Source organism: Bos grunniens, chromosome 4, assembly GCF_055505025.1.
Source record: "Bos grunniens cultivar Pamir isolate PY7600 chromosome 4, Bosgru_T2T1.0, whole genome shotgun sequence".
Lineage (NCBI taxonomy): Eukaryota > Metazoa > Chordata > Mammalia > Artiodactyla > Bovidae > Bos > Bos grunniens.
Window position 1 is genome coordinate 73053075 of NC_141168.1, and position 24933 is coordinate 73078007.

At 43.7% G+C, this 24933-nt stretch overlaps 1 long non-coding RNA gene and 1 other non-coding gene across 15 annotated transcripts in view; one reads left to right on the forward strand and one right to left on the reverse strand.

The window, feature by feature from the left end:
- LOC147374366 (uncharacterized) overlaps positions 1-20814 on the reverse strand; it is a 162966-nt gene extending 142152 nt beyond the window's left edge. For 4 of the 14 annotated variants that reach the window (XR_015162680.1, XR_015162679.1, XR_015162678.1 and 1 more), the window contains exon 1: positions 20276-20805. This is a non-coding gene — a long non-coding RNA (uncharacterized LOC147374366). Of the gene's footprint in view, positions 1-20275 lie in introns of all 14 variants that reach the window. The other 10 variants (XR_015162671.1, XR_015162681.1, XR_015162673.1 and 7 more) reach the window with 9 other exon arrangements.
- LOC147374368 (U6 spliceosomal RNA) lies at positions 13402-13508 on the forward strand. Its single transcript, XR_015163338.1, has one exon. It is a non-coding gene; the product is annotated as a U6 spliceosomal RNA (small nuclear RNA).
- Positions 20815-24933: the final 4119 nt, after the last annotated feature.

Genomic DNA, 24933 nt, shown 5'->3' on the forward strand with positions numbered 1-24933 from the left:
AGTCAGCAAAAACAAGACCAGGAGATGACTGTGGCTCAGATCAAGAACTCCTTATTGCCAAATTCAGACTTAAATTGAAGAAAGTAGGGGAAACCACTAGACCATTCAGGTATGACCTAAATCAAATCTTTTATGATTATACAGTGCAAGTGACAAATAGATTCAATGATTAGATCTGATAGACACAATGCCTGAAGAACTAGGGACAGAGGTTCGTGACATTGTACAGGAGGCAGGGATCAAGGACATCCCCCAAAAAAGAAATGCAAAAGTCAAAATGGTTGTCTGAGGAGGCCTTACATATAGCTGTGAAAAGAAGAGAAGAGAAAGGCAAAGGAAAAGGAAAAATATACCCATTTGAATGCAGAGTTCCAAAGAATAACAAGGAGAGATAAGAAAGCCTTCCTCAGTGATCAATGCAAAGAAATAGAGGAAAACAATAGAATGGGAAAGACTAGAGATCTTTTCAAAGAAATTAGAGATACCAAGGGAACATTTCATGCAAAGATGGGCACAATAAAGGATAGAAATGGTATGGACCTAATAGAAGCAGAGGATACTAAGAACAGGTGGAGAGAATACACAAAAAAGATCTATACAAAAAAAATATCTTCATGACCCAGATAATCACAATGGTATGATTACTCACCTAGAGACAGACATCCTGGAGTGCGAAGTCAAGTGGGCCTTAGGAAGCATCACTACGAACAAATCTAGTGAAAGTGATGGAATTCCAGTTGAGCTATTTCAAATCCTAAAGGATGATGCTGTTAATGTGCTGCACTCAATATGCCAGCAAATTGGAAAACTCAGCAGTGGCCACAGGACTGGAAAAGGTCAGTTTTCATTTCAATCCCAAAGAAAGGCAATGCCAAAGAATGCTCAAATTACCACACAATTGCACTCATCTCACATGCTAGTAAAGTGATGCTCAAAATTCTCCAAGCCAGGCTTCAGCAATATGTGAACCATGAACTTCCAGATGTTCAAGCTGGTTTTAGAAAAGGCAGAGAAACCAGAGATCAAATTGCCAGCATCCTCTGGATCATGGAAAAAGCAAGAGAGTTCCAGAAAAACATCTACTTCTGCTTTATTGACTATGCCAAAGCCTTTGACTGTGTGAATCACAATAAACTGTGGAAAATTCTTCAAGAGATGGGAATACCAGACCATTCCTCAACTGTGTCCCTTGGTAAAGAAAAAGATTTTAGGTTGTTAGGATTCTTCTAACGTCCTGTATTGCTCATCACCCTGGAAGTCAGTAGTCACTGTGTAATCTTAAACTTTCTCTACACCTTCATTACCTCACCTGTTAAATGGACACAATAACAGCCCAAGGTAGTTGTGTTTTCTATGAAGGATTCAACAGAGACTTCATATTATGGAAGACAGTAATTTAAGATTGATCCAGCCAAAGAATATCAAGCAATTCTATTGTTAAGCTGCATAGTTTACAATGCACTCAACCAGTCAATCTTGAAGTTACACAATTCTTGGCAAAATTTGGTTGTTGGGTCATAGACGAGACACAGATTTTTCTTTATTTCAAAATTTTCACACAAAGTAAGACTTTGATTTTTTTATTACACTATATAAATTTTTTTCATTAAATTTTAAACTAAGTTAAGTACTAATTAAATGGAGTCTTGGACAAAAAGGACGTAGAGTAGAATTTGATAAATATTTTTATCTGTCGGCTACTGCAGTGTAACAAAACACCCAAAACTCAGTAAGTAAAAACAGAAACCATTTGTTAATTCCCACCTATCTGCCAGTCAGCTAGGGAGCTGGCTAATCTAGGCCAGGCTTGCCTGGAAGGTTCCACTGGTCTCATCTGGCTTCACTCACACATCTAGTAGTTAGCTGCTGCTGCTAAGTCGCGTCAGTCATGTCCGACTCTGTGCGACCCCATAGACGGCAGCCCACCAGGCTCCCCCGTCCCTGGGATTCTCCAGGCAAGAACACTGGAGTGGGTTGCCATTTCCTTCTCCAATGAATGAAAGTGAAAAGTGAAAGTGAAGTCGCTCAGTCGTGTCCGACCCTTCACAACCCCACGGACTGCAGCCTACCAGGCTCCTCCGCCCATGGGATTTTCCAGGCAAGAGTACTGGAGTGGGGAGTAGTTAGCTAGGGGTCACATAATCTAGGCTAAATTTAATTGAGATGGCCCTATCTTTTCAGCTTCCTCCTGTGATTATCAAGCCAGGCAGGGCACATCCCTTTCCTGGAAGTAACAGAATTACAAGAAAATGAGTGGAAATAGACAAAGACTCGAGGTCCAGTCTTGGAACTGGAGCTCCATCACTTCTGCCTCATTCCATTAGCCAAGCAAAATTATGCAATCAAGTCCAGATTCAAGAATGTGGAAATAGAGTCTGCTAACATATATTACGTATTTTTTTTAATGTCTCCCACAACTAGAAGGTGCATATGCTAAGATCCCCTAAATGTTCAACAACAGACAAAGGAATAAACATGTGATACACGTATACAAAGGAATACTACTCAGCCATAAAAAAGAATGAAATCATGCCATTTGCAGCAACATGGATGAACCTAGAGACTATCATACTAAAGGGAAATAAGTCAGAGAGAGAAAGACAAATACCATATTATGATATCACTTTATATGTGGAATCTAAAACAGCACATAAATGAACTTATCTACAAAAGAGAAAGAGTCACAGATGTAGAGAACAGACTTGTGGCTGCTAAGGGGGAGGGGGTAAGGAGGGAACTTGGGACTAGCAGATGCAAAATATTATATACAGGATGCATATACAACAAGGTCCTACTGTATAGCACAGGGAACTATACTCAATATCCTGGGATAAACCATGATGGAAAAGAGTATGAAAAAGAATGTACATATATATGTATAACTGAATCACTTTGCTGTACAACAATGTAAGTAAACTACACTTCAATAAAATAAATTAAAAAGAAAAGTATAGGGATCCAATCTGTCTTGTTCCCATTTTACTGGTGAGGAAACTGAGACACAGAGAGGTCACATAGGTATGAAGTGGTAAAGCCAGGATTTGAACTAAAATAGTCTTCCCCTAAAGTGCATGCTGTTAACCACTACATTATATCATCTCTCCTAACAAATGCAAATAATTAACAATACAGAAGATTCTGGGCCCTAAATTAGACCTAAATACTATAATGCCTTTGACTGTGTGGATCACAATAAACTGTGGAAAATTCTGAAAGAGATGGGAATACCAGACCACCTGACCTGCCTCTTGAGAAACCTGTATGCAGGTCAGGAAGCAACAGTTAGAACTGGACATGGAACAACAGACTAGTTCCAAATAGGAAAAGGAGTACGTCAAGGCTGTATATTGTCCCCCTGCTCATTTAACTTATATGCAGAGTACATCATGAGAAACTCTGGGCTTGATGGAGCACAAGCTGGAATCAAGATTGCCAGGAGAAATATCAATAACCTCAGATATGCAGATGACATCACCCTTATGGCAGAAAGTGAAGAACTAGAGAGTCTCTTGATGAAAGTGAAATAGGAGAGTGAGAAAGTTGGCCTAAAGCTCAACATTCAGAAAACTAGGATCAAGGCATCTGGTCTCATCACTTCATGGCAAATAGATGGGGAAACAGTGGAAACAGTGAGACTTTTAGGGGGGCTCCAAAATCACTGCAGATGGTGACTGCAGCCATGAAATTAAAAGACACTTGCTCCTTGGAAGGAAAGTTATGACCAACCTAGACAGCATATTAAAAAGCAGAGACATTACTTTGCCAACAAAGGTCCGTCTAGTTAAGGCTATGGTTTCTCCAGTAGGCATGTATGGATGTGAGACTTGGGCTATAAAGAAAGCTTAGTGCCGAAGAATTGATGTTTTTGAACTGTGGTGTTGGAGGAGACTCTTGAGAGTCCCTTGGACTGCAAGGAGATCCAACCAGTCCATCCTAAAGGAGATCAGTCCTGGGTGTTCATTGGAAGGACTGCTGCTGAAGCTGAAACTCCAATACTTTGGCCACCTGATTCAAAGAGCTGACTCATTTGAAAAGATCCTGATGCTGGAAAAGATTGAGGGCAGGAGGAGAAGGGGATGACAGAGGATGAGATGGTTGGATGGCATCACCAACTCAATGGACGTGAGTTTGGGTAAGCTCTGGAAGTTGGTAATGGACAGGGAGGCCTGGCGTGCTGCGGTCCACGGGGTCACAAACAGTTGGACATGACTGAGCTACTGAACTCGGAGAAGGCAATGGCAACCCACTCTAGTACTCTTGTCTGGAAAATCCGATGGATGGAGGAGCCTGGTAGGCTGCAGTCCATGGAGTCGTGAAGAGTCAGACACGACTTAGCAACTTCACTTTCACTTTTCACTTTCATTCATTGGAGAAGGAAATGGCAACCCACTCCAGTGTTCTTGCCTGGAGAATCCCAGGGACGGGGGAGCCTGGTGGGCTGCCGTCTATGGGGTCGCACAGAGTCAGACACGACTGAAGTGACTTAGCAGCAGCAGAGCTACTGAACTGAACTATAACGATTTTTTTCTGAAGCCAGAATGTTTCCATGAAGCATCAGATCACTGCATTTATTATTGGGTCAGATGATAACACAGAAGGAAAGTATTAAGAAAACTGAATTTGTTCGATAGGCTAGACAATCCATTAAACAACCCAGAAAGGTCATCCTGTTCATCTTCCTGCTTCCAAGCAGGGCTGTGTATCACTCTTATCAGGAACACTACAGTTAGCTGTGATTTTTAGTCTTCAGAGACTATTTCTACAACCACCTATGGAAGTTCTGTCCATGTTTCATAATTCCATAATTTATGAAACATAATTCCATGTTTCATAATTTCATAAGGTAAGCAAGTTTCCTTACCATTAGACCTAAACTGTTCAATTTAATTGCACCATGACTTGGATCAGCTCTGTAAAGTTTAGATCAAGGGTTGCAAACTGGCAGACTGTGGGCTCAAACCAGCCTGCAGACATACTTTGTTTTGCCTGCACTGACACAAATGTTTCAATAGTTGCCAACATTTAAAAATAGGGATCTTCATATTAAAAATCCAGCTCTTGTTGAATTAAATTCTCTAAAAGGGTTTGCTTATAATCAGAATTGTCTCGTGTTTGAAAGTTTGGCAGTCACTTATAAAACCTGAACTTGGTGATTTTTTTGAAGAAAAAATGACGTTAACTACCAATTCATTTCTACATTTCTATGAATAGTTATTTAGACTGTCTTCAAATATAATGACAAAAAGTTGTCCATAGTATCCTTTTATTATCACAATCTGTACATATCTGTAGTTGTTTTTCTCTTTTCATTCCTATTATTGTTAACCTATAGCTTTTATTTTTTGTATGGGATAAATTTTGCCTGAACTGAACCAATTCTTGGTTTTTATTTTCTTATTGTTTCTTTATTTGCTATGTATAATTATTGAATTAAGCTCTTATTTCTAAACTGCTATTTTTCACTAGGTATGATATGCTAGGTTTATTCTTAAATTTTTGAAGCTGGAATCTTAGCTCACTGATGTTGATCCTTTCTTTTCTGACATAAGCTATTGATTTCTGAGTATAATTTTAAGTGTACCTCACAAGTTTGAATACATTGTGCTTTTAGTTTTCAGTGCTAAATAATTTTAAATTTACATTATGATTTTTCCTTTGACCCATGAGTTGTAGTGGGTTTGGCAAACTAGCATTCATCATCCATGCCAAACCTCTTTCTAGTTGCCTTCCAACCCTCCAGAGCATGGAAAGATAAAGCTTCATATGTCAGTCTCGCATACTTCATATTCAGACCCATGAATGTGAATTAGGTTCTTTCACTGGATGTGCCAACCCATGAATTGAAAGAAGGAAAAGGAGTACGTATCATCAGGACAATCTTTTAAGATGGTGACATGGAAGGGTCCTGAGCACCACCTCCCATCCCACCGCCCCCTGGACACATAGAGCAATTACTTCTGAAAGAAATTTGGAATCTACCTAAGCAACTGCAGGCTTCCCTGGTGGCTCAGCAGTAAAGAATCCACCTGCAATTCAGGAGACACAAGTTTGATGCTTGGATTGGGAAGACCCCCTGGAGAAGGAAATGGCAACCCTCTTCAGTATTCTTGCCTGGCAAATCCCATGGACAGAGGAGTCTGGCAGGATACACTCCATGGGGTCACAAAAGAGTCAGACACGACTTATCAACTAAACCACCAGCACATAAGCAACTCCTCCACACTGGGCAAACAAGAAAATAGCCACATCAAAACATGTAAGAAGGGCTGAGACACACTCCCATCATAAACCCTGCTACAGTGCTGCTGCTGCTGCTGCTAAGTCGCTTCTTCAGTGCCATACAACTGGAGAGAACCCCTAACTCCCAGCTTCTCCCTGAGGAGAGAAGAGTTTGGAACCCATATTGAAAGTCTCTCACCTAAGGGACAGGTCCCCCAAAATACCTAGCTCTGAAAGCCAACCAACAAGGTTTGCATGCATGAAACCCACAAGACTACAGCCAGCAAAGCAGCTATTACTAAAGGTGCAAGCACTCACCACGGCTATGCCCTCGGGGCTTAAGGCAGAAAGAGCTGGCAGAAAGGGCCATTTCCCCATCTTTCCCTGAAAGGGGTCTAATTTGCAAACTTCAAAAGCTGCTGCCTGAGGGTCAGGCTTCTAACTCTGCACACATCTGTGATTATCTAGAGATCATGTGAAACCTCCCCTGTCCTTTCCCTTTGCCCACTCTGGGTCACCAGTAGCTCCCTAGAAGGAGTTTGTACGCATGTCTGGTACGCCAGTTTTTGCTGCCACTGCCTGAGAAACATCTCCCCAGATCGCCAGTCTCTCACAGCAATGGGGATTGATTCAGGAGTCCCGGACATCCACAGCAAATACTCTTCCAGGCCTGTACATCAAGGGCAGAATAACAGACAACAATGCCTATTTTGCAGTTTCTCCCTAGAAGGGGCCTAACTACTTATTTTCCAAGCTGTTGCCTAAAGGTCCAGCTTCCAACTGACCTGCATCTAGGTGCTGACTGCAATCTTCCCTTTGGGATACTTAAGAGTTTTGACACACCCTTCACTACTAGGAGCCACTAGAAATAAAGAAGGAAATCTGGACAATCTCAAACGTTTGAGACACAACCAGGGGCATAGGCCAAGCCGCTTGACAAGGTTCATCTCCTACATAAGACTACTCTATCAAGACTGGGAGAGGTCCAGTCTTGAAGTCCTAACCCTGGTGGTCCAGTGGTTAGGACTCCACGATTCCATTGCAGGAGGCACAGGTTCCATCCCTGGTTGGGGAACTATGACTAAGATCCTGTATGCCACTCAGTATGGCCCAAAAAACCCAAAACAAAGCCCCCAAACCAAATGACAAGTCAAGTGGCCAAGGCTCTTCTACCAATAAATTTTAAAGAAAAGAATGGAGGGGGAACCTGTAGATTAAAAGTGACCTGACATACCACATAAACTTCCAAAGGGCAGATACTACTGAATGACGGTGTCTAGAATTACACACTTACACAACAAACTAGAAAGAAAGGAGACATTTGTGAGGAAGTAATTGCTATAGAAAGTAGTTGTGTTTGGATGTTTGTTCACACAAGGTGGATATTCACTTTGCAATACTTCATTAAGCTAGACTTTTGTAGTTTTGTGCATTTGGTTTCATTTCACAATAAAAAGATTAAATGGCGGGTGGGGAATGATTCCTATTTCAAAACATGATCTTATTGCATAGCCTTTATTGATCCAACCCCACATGAACTATTCGCTAGATCTCAGGATTAGTCTCTAAGAAACCTAAAACAATCTCATTCCACTATTTTACAAACACCTGGGTACATAAATAAACATAAGCTATTTTATACTTGTGTATACATCTCTAGATGTGTGTGTCTATATAGTTAAGAGTGACAATAAGTAGATTCAGTTTATCAACCATGAATATAAAACAATACCTGAATATGGAATAAAGAGGGAAAAGAGAAGTTCATTCCCACAACAGAGTATATCACAGTCTGGTACTCTATTCTCTGGACACACTTGACCACTCTCCAGTTCCAAACAGTCCATTCCTCCATTCTCCCCTCTGCGGAGACCTTGTTCCTACAGTTCATTTGTCACTGGAACACTCCCCTCTTCACAACCTAGGTGCCTTTGCTGCTTGTCCAAGACCTCTATGATCTCTAACTGAACCTGAGCGCTCCCTCATCTGAGTTCCATCATGGTCTGGTACTCTCTCATGCAATTTATTCTGAATTGCCTGGTTTTGTAATTGCCTCTCCTCCTCTTAGATCATGTGATTATAAACTCACTGCAAACAGAAGCTGTATAACTCATTCTATGTGTCCCTTTAAGAATGAGCACAATATCTTTTACAGTATAGCCATCAATAAGCTTTTCTTTTTTTAGTACAAGAAATTTACTATCTTTTTTCTTGGTTGATAGTTCAGTTAAAAAGCAACTGTCTTCATCAGTAGCTTGTTAACACTGAAGATGCCCATTCTATGTTAACATAGCATTGATTTTACTTAGTATTCAGTTATAAGTACAAAAATCTGTAACCTGTATGTCAGTTTCTCAGTTACAGTCCAAAGTTATCAAGAATTCACCAAAAGCTCTAAGAAGCTGTCACCTCTAGTGGTGCTGGCAGCAACCTTCCAGCAGAGGGCAGAAGAGGGCTGAGAGAAGGGCAGTGACCTGCTGGGAGGTTCCAGGATGCCTTTGTGAGCTGAGTGAGGGACGTGGATCCGGGTGGTTTACTCGTTAAGTCGTGTCCACCTCTTGCTGCCCCATGAACTGCAGCCCACCAGGCTCCTCTGTCCATGGGATTTTCCAGGCACGAACACTGCACTAGGTTGCTATTTCCTTCTCCAGGGCATCTTCCCGACCCAAGGATCAAACCCTGGTCTCCTGCATTGCAAGCAGATTTTTTACCAACTAAGCTACCAGGACATAGATCCAGGGGAATCTCCCATTTCTCATTTCAAGGTAGAAGTTTTCCAGAGCTAGGGAACAAGCAACGCTAGAACACTCCATGAGCCCCTTAGATCTCAAAGCAGTCATAGCCCTGATGTGATCTTTTCTTTTTCAAAGTTTAGACTGGGAGGGATGCAGACTGGGTGGGGGTGGAATAAAGGGCTCTGCTGCTGCTAAGTTGCTTCAGTCGTGTCCAACTCTGTGCGACCTCATAGACGGCAGCCCATCAGGCCCCACCATCCCTGGGATTCTCCAGGCAAGAACACTGGAGTGGGTTGCCATTTCCTCCTCCAAGGCATGAAAGTGAAAAGTGAAAGTGAAGTCGCTCAGTCGTGTCCGACTCTTTGGACCCCGTGGACTGCAGCCTACCAGGCTCCTCTGTCTATGGGATTTTCCAGGCAAGAGTACTGGAGTGGGTTGCCATTGCCTTCTCCAATAGATGGCTCAGTTTCCTCTTATGTAACATCCTGAAGCAACTTGTAGACCCAAAATCTGCCTCCTGAGAAACCACCTCCCTTCTAAATGCTACCTTTGCCTGGGAATTCCTCCCAGGGGCAGCTTCTCCCATGCTCTCTAAGAATGGAATCAGCTCTTAAAGCCAGCCTTATGTTTCCTTCCGTGGACTGCCCTCTGCCTCACCTAATTCTGGTCAGCAGGTTCTCTGCAATTACAGGCTGTCCCATCCGGGCTTTGAAAGAGACCATTATTTTCAGGCCCAAATAATGTATTAGCACAATTTTTCCATATTTCAAGGAGTACATGTTTAGAAGAGAGATTCTGTGACAGTTCTACCTTAATCATTTGTCATACAAGATGAGTTTTTTGTAGGAAAAGTCATTGGGGGGTCCCTGGGTCTCACTGCTCAAGGTTTACCCCACCCCACAAAACTGTAGCGGGTTCCTTCTAGAAACTGCAATGCCAAGAATATCTGCAACTTTGGTGATTTAGTCACTAAGTCGTGTCTGACTCTTGCAACCCCATGGACTGTAGCCCTGCCAGGCTCCTCTGTCCATGGGATTTTCCAAGCAAGAATACTGGAGCAGGTTGCCATTTCCTTCTCCAGAGGATCTTCCTGACCCAGGGATCGAATCCACATCTCCCACATTACAGGTGGATTCTTTACTGCTGAGCCACTAGGGAAGCTATCTGCAACTTTCAGTTCAGTTCAGTCACTCAGTCGTCTCCGACTCTTTGCGGCCCCATGAACTGCAGCACGCCAGGCCTCCCTGTCCATCACCAGCTCCCGGAGTTTACCCAAACTCATGTCCATCGAGCTGGTGATGCCATCCAGCCATCTCATCCTGCGTCGTCCCCTCCTTCTCCTGCCCCCAATCCCTCCCAGCATCAGCATCTTTCCTAGCATCAGTCAACTCTTTGCATCAGGTGGCCAAAGTATTGGAGTTTCAGCTTCAACATCAGTCCTTCCACTGAACACTCAGGACTGATCTCCCTTAGGATGGACTAGTTGGATCTCCTTGCAGTCCAAGGGACTCTCAAGAGTCTTCTCCAACACCACAGTTCAAAAGCATCAATTCTTCGGTGCTCAGCCTTCTTCACAGTCCAACTCTCACATCCATACATGGCTACTGGAAAAACCATAGCCTTGACTAGACAGACCTTTGTTGGCAAAGTATGCCAAAGAATGTTGGCAAAATATGCCAAAGAATGTTGGCAAAATATGCCAAAGAATGCTCAAACTACCGCACAATTGCACTCATTTCACATGCTAGTAAAGTAATACTCAAAATCTGCAACTACACTGTCAAAAGAATTTCAGGGGCCCAACCATTTGTGGACAGAGGCAACAGGGGCATGACAAATAAGAACTTTCTGCTCCTGTGCTGGCTTTCCTTGTTCATCTGCATTGAGACCACTGAGCACTGACAGATGCCAGCCCACCTGCTGCGCTCTGCCCTGAGGGTGAACATGGGGAGGACCCTGACTGACCAACTGCAGCAAAAGAACCATCTTGTTGAGCAGAGTTCCCAGGACACTCTTTGTAACACCTTTAGGTTTCCAGTTTTTCAAAAGTCTACCTTGATCCTGAAGTCTCTGGAACACTATGAAGTATGGACATTGCTGTGAAAAGCAGAGCTTTTAGAATATCTGAGATGGCTTATTGCCTGCCTGGGATCTAGCTTCTCCCCCTCTTTAGAAACAGACCTCTGGACAATGTGCCAGGTTGTTTGTTTATAAAAATAAATATTTAAATAAAACATCTATTTATTTATGTATATATAAATAAATAAGCTAACTACTCTGAGCCTCTTGTGAAGATTGGATGATTACAGTACAGTGTGTGCTTAGTCATGTCCGACTCTTTGTGACCCCATGAGCTGTAGCCCACCAGGCTCCTCTGCCCATGGGATTTCCTAGGCAAGAATACTGGAGTGGGTTTCCATTTCCTCCTCCAGGGGATCCTTCTGGCCCAGGGACCAAACCCGAGTCTCTAGCATCTCCTGCATTGGAAGGCAGGTTCTTTACCAACTTCGCTACCTCTGAGCCTCTTGTGCAGATCAGATGTCACTAAATACAAGTACAGGCTTTGGGGTGAGGCCTCTTGGAAGCCATGTCTGTTCTCCCCTCATCCAGTCCCAGCTTAAACAGGGACACAATGGCTGAAGGTCCAGCCCTGGTCTTGTGAGCCCAGTACTGGGGCAGAGACAAGAAGAGCTTGGTCACTGAGGACCTCTGGAGCCACCATACCAGCCCCACTCTTCCCTCCATCTGTTACTTGAGAAAATGAACCCCTAATTTTCTTGGGCAGCCCCCACTGTAAACTGCAAAAGGCAACACTGACTGATGTTATACAAACATCACCGCCAGACACTGAGGACAACTAGACAAAAGATGCCCACTTGTGTTTCCCCAATCCAGACAGAACCTTCCGGTTTTATTTTCCCATATTGCATGCAAACAACCTTAGCCACACCTTTAAGGTTTAGGTGGGGGTGGGGTTTCACTCTAAAACTGGAAGGAGGCCCACATTTAGCAGCTGGACCAGCTGGACCAGCTGCTAAATGTGGGCCTCCTTCCAGTTTTAGAGATGGCACCCCACTCCAGTATTCTTGCCTGAAAATCCCATGGATGGAGGAGCCTGGTGGGCTGCAGTCCACGGGGTCCAAAGAGTCGGACACGACTGAGCGACTTCACTTTCACTTTTCACTTTCACGCATTGGAGAAGGAAATGGCAACCCACTCTAGTGTTCTTGCCTGGAGAATCCCAGGGATGTGGGAGCCTGGTGGGCTGCCGTATATGGGGTCGCATAGAGTCAGACACGACTGAAGCGACTTAGCAGCCGCAGCAGCAGAGGCCAACACGTGAAGGTAAACCTGTAACAGGTGTGTAAGTACGATACTTATTACATGCATAATACGAGTGACGCTTGATCCCAAACACTGACTCTAACAGAAACCCATGAATCTACCCCCACTCCAGACAAGTTAAAGGCAACATCCTAATGATGTTTCTTCTCTTTTTATTCTAATTATAAAAGTAATATAAAAATTCATACAACCAGAAAAATCTGCAGATACAGCATACAAATGCAGAAAACAGAGGGACATAAAAGGCACAAGTAATTCCAACCAGAAATAACTTTTATGCCATGGAAATAACCTCTTGAACCTTTTGAGACAGACAATTGCCCACACATGCATTGACTGTTAGATGGGATCAGAGTAGAGGTGTAACTGTGCCATTGTACCTGTGTGATTGTGTAACTGGAACCCCTGTTCAGCGCACCGCAAACATATTTCCATTTTAGCGCAACAAGTGCAGCCTCCTCTGTCCCAGTGCTGGACTAGGACTGTCCCTCCTATACTGCTACCTCCCTGTTTCTAGAAGGGCTTCCGAGGTAGTGGTAGCCTTTGGGGAATGGTCCTGAAGCCAGGACAGCCAAAGCCACTTCTCTGGCAAGCCTTGTTTGCGGGGCAGGCTGGCTGCCCCAGGGCGTGTGAGCTGTTCTGGGTGACTACCCCACACCATCCCCCAACCCAGCCTTTTGACTTGCCCAGGATCACATCTCTTCTCTCCTCCAGGTCCTCGGCCCCCTCCAGTGTGCTCCAGGGAATCATACATACATATATACATACATGCAGACACACAAACACACACTCAGTCGTTCACTCCTCCCTGTCTTTCTCTCTCTCTGTCTCTGTCTCACTGCTATCCAGTCTCTTACAGATATCTTACTGCTCTGCTCCATGGGGCTCTTTCATTTTCGTTCCCTAGTTTTCAGCCAAGAACATAAACCATTTTTCCCCTCTGTACTGCTGAGGGGCAGATGATATTAGATCACCCTGCTGCTGACTGTGCAGAGGAAAGCCCTCTGCATCTAGAAACGCAGGAGGAATGTCCATCTGCCATCTTCCCACGTGAGTCTCAAAGCCATGGGAGGGAAGAGAAATTCTTCTCAAGAATAATGGCATGCTCGCTTCTGCAGCACATATACAAAAACTGGAGCAATACAGAGAAGATTAGCATGCCCCTTGTGCAAGGATGACACACAAATTCTTGAAGCATTCCATATTTTTATGGAAGCAACCTAGATGTCCACTGACAGATGAATGGATAAAGAAGTTGTGGTACATGTATACAATGGAATACTACTCAGCCATAAAAAGGAATGCATTTGAGTCACTTCTAATGAGGTGAATGAACCTAGAACCCATTTTACAGAGTGAAGTAAGTCAGAAAGATAAAAACAAATATCATATATTAACACATATATATGGAAACTAGAAGGATGGTACTGACGAATCTGTTCACAGAGCAGCAATGGAGATGCAGACATAGAGAACAGACTTATGGACAAGGCTGGGGGAGAAGTGGGAGAGGGTGAGATGAATGGAGAGAGTAGCATGGATGTATATACACTATCATATGTAAATAGATAGCCAACAGGAATTTGCTGTACAGCTCAGGGAACTCAAACTGGGGCTCTGTAATAAACTAAGGGGTGGAAATGGGTGGGGGGTAGGAAATAGATCCAAGAAGGAGGCAACATAGGTACACCTATGATTAATTCACATTGATGTATCACAGAAATCAAACCAATGTTGTAAACCAATCATCAATCAATTAAAAATAAATATTAAAAGGAAAAAAAGAAGAATGGTTAACATTTTCCAAGCACTCACTCTATGCCAGGAACTTTTCATATATTATCTCGTAACTCCCACGAATACCCATGATGTAGATACTATTATTATCCCATTTTACTGACGAGGATGGACTTCTTAGGTGGTGCTAGAGGTAAAGAACATGCCTGCCAAGAGAAGCAGGTGGGTTCAATTCCTGGGTCAGGAAGATCCCCTAGAGGAGGGCATGGCATCCCACTCCAGTATTCTTGCCTGGAGAATCCCACGGACAAGGAACCTGGCAAGCTTGCCAGGAGCCTGGCAAGCTACAGTTCATAGCTACAGGTCACAAAGAGTTGGACATGACTGAAATGACTTAGCATGGACACAAATTGAGGATGGGGATATTAACTAACTTGGCCAACATCACATGACTAGTAGCTGGTATACCCAAGAACTGAACCCCCAAACCTGACTTCAAAGCTCATTCTCTCTCCAGGGTGCAGTCCTCAGAGGAGGATGACCTCTTTGTCAGCTATCCATTTCTAGAGGTCAGGTGACTTGTCCTAAAAATTCACCAGATATTTCAAATTCAATTTCTATACTTCAGCCTGTTCTGAGAAGTAGAATTTAGCAACTGTGGGGATTCCAAACACTGGACTTGCATGAGCTCAAACCAGATCTTTATTTAAGCCATGGATAGCAAATTCCCTGGAAAGGACCAACTAGGAATTTAGATAAATCACTTCTGAACACATAGCCCAGGAAAGACTAATAACCCCACGATCCTTATTCCAAAAGGGAAGCTCAGGTTTGAAGCTTGTATAAAATGTCAAAATCTGAGCCAAGGCATTCCTGAAGTAATACAGAGGAAGAACTTGAACAGCTGGATGTCAAGATTTAGTATAAAGGTACAGTAACTAAGAAAACATGTTGGCACAAGAATAGAAAAATAGAACACTGTGTATACTGGAGATCTCTCAACCCACACATATAGGGACTCTTGGCTCAGGATGAAGGTAGCTCATGGGAAAGGACCATGTTTTAACATTTATTATTTTATTTGTTTAGTTTTGGCTATGCTGGGTCTTCGTTGCTGTACAGGTTTTTCTCTAGTTGTGGAGCTTCTCATTGCCTGGGCTTCTCTTGTTGTGGAACACAGGCTCTGGGCACACGGGCTCAGGAGTTGCAGCTCTCGGGCTCTGGAGTGCAGGCTCAATACTTGTGGCACAGAGCTTCGTTGCCGTCAGCATGTGGGGTCTTCCTGGATCACAAATCAAACCCTATGTCTCCTGCACTGGCAGGTGGACTCTTTACCACTGAGCCACCGGGGAAGCCCAGGACCATTTTTCAATAAACCTGATGTTGCGGGGAAAGAAATGAAGCCTTTCCTGTATCTCACACCATATGTAAAAACATTTCCCAGAGGACTTTACATCCAGTGACTAAAGGCAACTGAGGAGAAAATCTAGAAGACTATCTTTTAGACCTCAGGTTATCAAAAGTTCCTTAAACAGGTCATAGATATATAAATATATTGATAAACTGGACATTACAGATAAGAACTTAAGCTCACCAAAAGATATGCTTATAAAAGTGAAAAGGCAAACCACCAAGTGGGAGAAGACATTTTCAACTGTTGACATAGAATGTCACCCGCCATATCAGTAGGGCTATCAGGCCATCAGCCACTACCACTGCCTAGACAGTGCACCCTTAGGGGATATAGGATGGGAGGAAAAACAACAACAGGATATTGGCCCTAGATAGTTACGGTTCTTATAAAAAAAAAAAAGAAGGTATCAGTGAGCCTAGACTCTTGAATCTTCCCCAGCACAGAAAAGTACTAAATTCATTAACTTGAGATGTCTATTTTTAATTAATAGCAATCTTTTAATGTTCTAACTACCTGGTTTTTGTTGCAACACCCCTAAATATCCTGACTCCTCCCTTACCTCTTTGAAACAGTCCCTCAGGGCTATCTGAGACGCTGCCTCCTGGGCTAAAATCCTCAGATTTTCCACTGAATAAGATAATTCTCAACTTTTTGGTTGTGTACTTTTTTCAGTTGACACAGCTCATACCAACAATAAGGCACTCCCACAAATCAGTAAGAAAGAGAGAAACACCAGAGTAGAAAAATAGACCAGAGAATTGAATAGGCACATCACAAGAAATCTAAATGGCCAACAAATATATGGAAAGGTGTTCAGTCTTACTGGAAATCCAACAGATGTGAATTAAAACAATGAGACTAGTTTAGTCAAGCCTTTACACCTAACTTCCAATTTACAAAAATTATCAGAGAAGAACAGGTGAGACACCAAGAGGGAACATCAGACAAATGCAGAATGTGATGTTTCTTCAAGACAACTGGCCTATAGTGTCATCAAAACAAAAGAGACTAAATATGTACTAACCAAATGCAAAGTATCTGAATGGATCCTTATTCTTTTTAACTAGATATAAAAAACATTTTTGTGTCAATTGAGGAAATTTCAATATGGACTAAATATTGTATGATACTATGTAATTATTGTTACTTCTCTTGGTTATTGTGTTTAAACAGTAAAATATCCATCTTCTTAAGAGGGTCATATTTAAGAGTGAGTCTTATCATAATTTTTTATATGATTCACACACACAAAATAGGTAAAGAATAAATATGCCAAAATATGTAATTACTGACTTAATGGTAGGTAAGTGGGTGTTCTGTGTACATTATTCCTTGTACATTTGAAATTTGTAATAAAAATTGAGTTAATCTGATAATAAATTTAGGCTAGAAAAAAATCTCATGTCCACACACAGTTATATACCAATGCACACCAAAATAAAAGCTAAACTTGTAAAGATTAGCATTACCAAGCATCAGAGAGAACGTGAGGCACTGAGACTTCCCACACACAGCTGATGGGAGTATAAATCAACAGAATCACCTTGTCATCATCCAGTAAAGTTAAAGGAACATAACCTATGACCTGGTCATTCTACTCCAAGGTATCCAGCCTACTTAAATGTGTGTGCTTGAAAACAGGGAGACACAGATGAGAATGCTCAGAGCTGATGTAGTCATCAAATCCCCAAACAGGTAACAAGCTAGGTGGATGTGTAAACACCTGTTGATTGCCCAAATACTATACTAGAGTGACAATTAACTATAGCTGTGTGCAATAATGTGCAGGAACCTCACGCACACTGTGTTGATAAAAGCAGCCAGACACAAAGAACACATGCTGTATGGATCCACTTCTATACACTTAAAGACTTTGACACAAAAAACTCAAACAATATTGTCCATGGATGTCTATTTATATAGTCAAATTTTAAAGGAAAACAAAGACGTGACTGACCATAAAAGTTGGGACAGCAATGATCTTTGAAAGGGGGAACTGCAGCAGAGAAGGGATATATAGGAGGGATGGGGGGCGGGGAATAGCAGTGTTTTACTTCTTGACCTGATGCATTTACTTTGCAGAAAAATTAAATTGTGTATTATGTTCTATATACTTTTCTCTATGACTGCTATAGCTCACAATGAAGAGATTTAAAATAAATGGCAAAAACTATCTGTAGAAAAATTAAAACCTGGCCCCAAATCCGTCAGTGTTATTGGGCAGGACTCCTCTGAACCACGTTTACCTGGGGGAAGATGGCATCTGAAATGAAACCATAGGTCTCTGGGCTCCTCCAGGGAAAGCCTTTCCATGGACCTTGCTGAAGAGGGAATGGTCAGCTATCACCAGACTTTGAGTTCTGGTGTCCAGGAAATAAGCTAAATTTTTTCTTTCAGAATTGTGCCCATCCTACCAGAGAGGTAATTCTCATTCCTCCAGTCTATACACTCTGTAAGAGAGGATGAAAATCTCCCATATTTGTTACACCCAGGACCTGAAGCCCAAGGCAGAACATAGAAGACATCACCACATGGCAGAGGGTGGGGTGCTCAGAGCTAGGCAGTCCTGCCTGGACATTGGGCACCTGATGTACAGTGACAGGGGCACAGAGCAGGATAACAGATCAGGCTCAAACCCAGGCCAGGCACATCATCCATGCTCCTAGAAGGAAAGCTTCTCTGTTTCTGTGCCCTTGGAGATTTTCCTTAATCATTCACTATTACAGAATTTAATTCAGCTGTGAGTAACAGAGCCCAACAGAACCAGTGAGGTTTTCACTTTCTTTCATTTAACAATCAATCTTCAGGTAAGTGGTGGTTGGTGTAGAGTCAATGACTGGGGGAGGAGGGGATACCACTACCATCTTCTAGACCTTTTCTTCATGGCCCCAAACCAGGGCCAGCATTAGGATATATGATGCCTTTGTGCAAGGTACAAACAGTTGTCCTACTGAGCAGATGAAGAGTAACAGGACTCACTCACCCCCAGATAGTTTATTGAAAGACACCCCATTAACAAAATCTGGTTTCATAGCTGTACCTACCAGACTCACCAAGGTAGTCAAGACATCTCCAATGAACCTCAGTTTTTCTTTTAGTACTGAAATCTGCATTATATGAAGCCTAGGACCTAAATTGGAGAAGGCAATGGCATCCCACTCCAGTACTCTTGCCTGGAAAATCCCATGGATGGAGAAGCCTGGTAGGCTTGGGGTTGCTAAGAGTTGGGCACAACTGAGCTACTTCCCTTTCACTTTTCACTTTCATGCATTGGAGAAGGAAAGGGCAACCCACTCCAGTGTTCTTGCCTGGAGAGTCCCAGGGACGGGGGAGCCTGGTGGGCTGCAGTCTCTGGGGTCGCACAGAGTCGGACATGACTGAAATGACTTAGCAGTAGCAGTTAGCAGGACCTAAATTCTGAAATTAAAAGGACCACAAGCCCAAACTCACACTGACTTCTGGAAATTAAATATTCAGAGGTTTATTTACTGGCAAAACTTAGGCAATCCATCAGACAGGCTCAGAAAGTTCACTCTCAAGTTGGGAGTGTGGGGAGAGGGGAATGTGACAGGTGTCCCCTCAGACGCAGGTGCCAAGTTCAATGGCGTGGCAGTTTCAGTGCCCGTGGACATGTACTACAGCCTGGGCAGGCCCCAGGTTACAAAACTGTTAGCTCTGCTGTGGCACTCACTTTTACACTTTGGTCAGCATCCCTTGACAATAGGGGGAAAAAAAAATCAAGGGGTGGGTAGTGGTTTTCATCGCATACAGGTGGAAATGGGGGTGAGGTGGGGGTAGGGTGTGTGCACAGCAGGTTCGCATTTGAATAAGCGTTCTTCCTATATACAACTTGAGCACACCAAAGCCTTAATGGGGAAAGATCTGCAAAACGGGCACAGCAACTGCATTTATAAAGTGTAAATCAAACTCTGACCTTTCTAGCTGCCAGATCATCTACACAAGTCGCAAATTCAGGAAAATGCATGATATTTTCTCTCCCAATTCTACATCAATCCCTAAAAAGGATTTCAGAGAAGCCTAGTCTGGGTCTGTTTCTGGAAATCAAAAGACCACCCTCTCTGATTAGATTTTACCCTACTTTCAAGTTAGGTTCAGTTCAGTCGCTCAGTCGTGTCTGACTCTTTGCGACCCCATGAATCGCAGCACACCAGGCTTCCCTGTCGCCCATAACCAACTCCCGGAGTTTACCCAAATTCATGTCCATAGAGTTGGTGATGCCATCCAGCCATCTCATCCTCTGTCATCCCCTGCTCCTCCTGCCCCCAATCCCTCCCAGCATCTGGGTCTTTTCCAATGTTGCTATTTGTTTCATGTTGCCAGAAGAGAGGGAACAGAGACAAGAAACCTCATTACAGCACAGCAGGCAGCAGACTGTCAGCATCAAGCCTGCATCAGGCCTCCCCCAGTCTCAGCAGAGCAGCCAAGATGGCCTAACCTAGAAGAACACCTATCACTAAGCCTGGGGAACCACTGCTTTTATAGCAAGCAAACCTGCTTTTTGTCCAGGAGGAGACAATATCTTGACTCCCAATGTTACCAACTACATAAACAGCCTTGAGAAATGGCTTTAGTAACAGACTGGTCAGGTTTTTGTATTCTGGGCACACACAGCCCAGGGTGTGAGCCTAAGAAGACCAGGGAGAACCCTGTGTCCCAACAGTGACCGCCTCTGTGGCTAGAAAGCCAAGCCTCCTAATTAATAGCCCTACTGGAATCTCATTATGCAAAGGAAAGTAGCAATTCCCAAAAGAGGGCATGCAGGCATAAACAAACGCGAAAACATAACAATCAGATGTAGTCCTACCTTAACCACTGGCCTCTGGCGTGCACACTGCAGATTCCGTCAGGAAATGGGAATGTCCACTGCTGTATTTCTGCCGTGAGTCTCTCCAAGAAAACCCTCTGTCACGACCTTTGCTCCTGCTAAGCTGTGGGAATGGCCTTGCTGCTGCCTCCCGGGGCCACAGAGAAGTGAGCGCTACCACTAGAGTCTCCGAAGTGCTCAAATACGACGTCGGAAGCCACAGGCGTCCACAAGAAAAGAGGGAGCACCGGCCTTTATCTTTGGATTTCTGACCAAAACAGCATTCCTATCATCCAGGATCGGACGCCTTTCAAAGACCAACTTTGGCCATTTTACTGCCAATTCTCACCATCTCCAAATTAAACTCAGACGCTGTGCGTGGTTGGGGGCGGATGGAGGGCAAGGGGCTGGACAGAAGGCGAGGGGCGGGGGCCCAGGGCGAGGGAGGGGGCAGAAGGCTTCCACGGCTCAGCTCCAGGTGGCCACACTCTGCACTGATTGTGAGTGGTTTCACCAGGCTTAGGTCGTTTGCAGCACTCTGCCTTAAGGACGTTTCGCTCCTGGGAAATTTCTTAGCCTCTGTGGGCCACCAATGCAGGAGGCGCGGGTTCCATCCCTGGACCGGACGATCCTCTGGAGGAGGAAATGGCAACCCACTCCAGTATTCCCATGGACAGAGGAGGCTGGCAGGCTAAGTCCATGGGGCTGCAAAGAGTTATGACTGAGTGACTGAGAACGCAGGCACACACGCAATGACTCAGGTTGGTACCTTACAGATTTTGAGAGTTGCCAAAATGTGTCAGGGGTGGACTTTATTTAGGTTCAAATTCAACCACGTTAGTGTATAGAAACAATTTTTATGTTTCAGAACATAATAATCTCTCTTGTTCTGCCTTCCTTTTTGCTTCCCCTCCTTTATCAGCTCTTACTGATTCTCTTTTCTCTTTCCTACTTGAAATGGCTAAAACCAAAGAGGAAGGGGTAGGGAAGTGCTGTCAGACTTGGAAACTGTCAGAACTAGTGGAAACAAACCATTTCAGATCCTTTCCCAATTGCCACCTCAACTCTTGAATTTTAAAAATTTCCTCTTGGGAAATTTAAACATTTCAGCAAAGATTCCCACAGCCCCCAAGTGATACGTAGCATCTTTGCAGCCCTCTACCAGTGGAGGCCTCTTTGCTGTTGTTACCTGTGCTGAGGGGCGGGTGGCAGGTAGCAGAGAGTGAAGTGGACACTGCTGAGTGTACGGTGTTGGACATGGACTTCAGGTGACCGGTTTCACTCACACTCACTTCTTTGTGTCCTTGTGACCAATGGTTTAGATTTCTAAGAGAGCTAGCAAAGATTAGGTACCTATGGAAGAAAGAAAGGCCAAGCATGGCCTCCTGAGCACAATGAATGAATGAGCTATTCTCCAAATTCTAGCCCAGTTCGTGAACTGGGATGGCACGCCAGTCTACCTTTCGTTACCAACACACAGTGATCAATACTGGCTTCCTAAAACAGGGATCAGCTTTCCCACGTTTCCATACAGGGTCAGATAATAAGGATTTTAGGCTTTTGGACTCTATGGTCTCTGTGGCAGTTACTCAACTCTGCCACTGGAGTGGGAAAGTGGCCACAGACAATCCATAATTAAGTGAGTGTGGCTGTGTCCCAATAAAACTTATTTATAAAAACATCAGCAGGCAGGATAAGGCCTTCCCACCATAGTTTGCCAACCTGCCTCACCTAGCAACCACTATGTTGTAACGGAGTATCAAGGTGCCTCCAGGCTCAGGGGGAGGGTTGTAATCAATTAGCTTTGTTTGCACAGATATGTAAGGAGAGTAACCGGTTCTAGATCGTCTACAAAGTGGGGTGTGCTTACCCCAGGATGTGTATAACATGATTCATTGAGCTATGTGAAAAAACTTAGAATTTTTATTTATTTTTATATTATCTGTTTTCATATTAGATGGTTGATCTTGGTCTACTTCACCATGGATCCATGGAATTTGCAGTGAGTCAGTCCTATACAATGTGCTAATTAGAAGTCAGACTTACAAGTCTCTGAAGAGAATGGCATAACACATGTGCCTTCAAGTGGCAAAACCTGCCCACTGCCTCTCCCTGCTGGTCTGATCTGAGCTCTGCATGTTTCAGGAATTCACCCAACAGGAGAGCAGTGGTTCCTAATTCCTCGAAGACAGTTTTTTAGGGGGCGTCATAGTCTTAAATCTGAGCATTGGGCTCAGCTACTGGTCAGAACTCAAAGAAAGGGAACACACCATCACCCCTGACCCTGCACATACACACACATTGTTCACAAGAGCATTGAACAAGCTGTGCTTCCCTGGCTTCTGGTTGTCTCCCTCTTCCTTGGTAATCAGACCTGCCATGGACATGCAATCAGATTGTACACTGCACAAGGAGCCTAGGTAAGGTGGTATCATTCACAGAGTAAATATGGTAGACATATTTATTATGTCAATTTTCTGATAGATAAAAGTGTTGGTTGCTCAGTCCTGTCAAACTCTTTGTGACCCCCCAGGACTGCAGCACGCCAGGCTCCTCTGTCCATGGAATTCTCCAGGCAAGAATACTGGTATGTGAAGTCACTCAGTCATGTCCGACTCTTTGCGACCCCGTGGACTGTAGCCTACCAGGCTCCTCCGTCCATGGGATTCTCCAGGCAAGAACACTGGAGTGGGTTGCCATTTCCTTCTCCAAGGGATCTTCCAGACCCAGGGATTGAACCCTGGTCTCCCACATTGCAGGAAGACTGCTTTAACCTCTGAGCCACCAGGGAATGGTTGCCATTTCCTACTCCAGGAAATCTTCCACACCCAGGGATCGAATCTGGGACTCCTGCATCTCAGGCAGATTGTTGACCACATGAGCTACCAGGGAAGCAGCATCTTATTCTAACATTACGACAGTTTCTGACCAATGGATGTGAAGTATTTTGAGTAAAGAGTGCCTTTGTCATTCTACAAAGGCAGTGCATAGGTTAGCAGCAGCCATAGCTATATGACACTTCTAGTAGGTAAAGAATAGAGAGGAAGGGAAATACACAGAATACAATAGATTAAAACTCTTCTGAGGCAGAGGTATCTTGTGAGCAGCCTTTACAGTAGGGCGTGGGGAGTGGGGGTGGACCTTTCAGAATAAGCCAGAGTTTGAGTGCTCAGTCATGAGCACAAGTCTCCATGGTTCTGCCCTCAAAAGTCACCCCTACTGTGACTGGAAGAGAAGGGGCAAAAGCACAGAAATTATTTCTTTCCTCATTCTGACTGCTCCCCTTTCACACAAAGAAGAGCCCAAGAAACAGTCAAAGCAGAGAGCTGTGTCTTGATGTTAACCCCATAGAAGCAAGTGATCAAGTAAGACTCTGCAGAAAAGGCCCAGCTGCTCCTTGGTATCCCTTTTCCTTTCTCCTGGTAACATCTCCTACTTCCTGTTTGGGAAATAAAATCTGCCCCTTGTGCAAAGTCTCCAGAATGGCCCAACAAAACACCCTACCTTGTGCTGGCCAGAGGAGAGCTGACGTGATTCCAGCTAGGCCATTAGGGCCTCCCCAGTCCTCTCTGTAGTAAGTAATGTTATGTGTCAACTTGACTGGGCCCTGGGCTGCCAAGATGTTTGGCCAGATATGATTCTGGGTGTTTCTGCAAGGGTCTTTTGGGGTGAGGTTAACATTTCAAACAGTTGGAGTGAAACAAATTGCTCTCATATGTAGGTGAAACTCCTCCTGAATAGAACAGAACAAAAAGACCATCCATCCCCATGTAACAGAAAGTTTCCCAGTTTCATCTCCAACATCGCTCTTCCTGCCTAATAGCCCTTGAACTGAAACATTAGCTCTACCTGAGTCCTCAACTCCAACCTGCCAGCCACCCTGCGGATTTGTTGCCAGCCTCCATAATCATGTGAGTCAATTCCTTATTGTAAGTCAATCTCTTTGTTTCTAGATAGATAGATCCTATTGGTTCTGTTTTCCTCTCGAAAACTCTAATACTCTTTCCCCCTGGATTTTGTTGCATATGTTCAGGCACTCAAAAACATAAATATACCTGGAGAGCATTCATTCCAGCAGCAATAGGACTGTCAGGGACTGAGTTCCTGCTACCTAAACCCCTCCAGAGATATTCTCATTTTTATCTTTTTTGAAAACTGATCCTCGGTCTTGCTAAAAAATTTTTTTATCCAATCTGTATCTTTTTTAGTTCCACAAACATTTACCTACTATATGCAATGGTCAATGCCTACTATATATTCAAGGTACTCTCCTACTGAGGAAGCAGCAGAGAACAATCTGGCCTCTGTGCTCATGGAACTTATTTTCTGATAAACCTTTTTCTTCTTAAGTAGGTGAACTCTTATTAAATAATTGGTTTCTGTTGCTTGCCACCAAAGAATCTTAAGTGATACTAACTTTCACCCTCCAGAGAATGCTAGCTCCATCCCTTCTCTGGGTCACCTTGGATAAGCCAGATAGTAAGTAGTCCTCCAGAAGTCAGAGGAAAAGATCTCAGCTCTCTGCAGTTCTTGAAAGACACTTCTCTGTTACCACCCCAACGAAAAACCTGAGAACCAACCAGTGGACTTGTCTAAGGTACTCATTTTAGGATAGTAAATGGCTTGGCTGGAACACTACATCAGGGCGACTTCTCAAC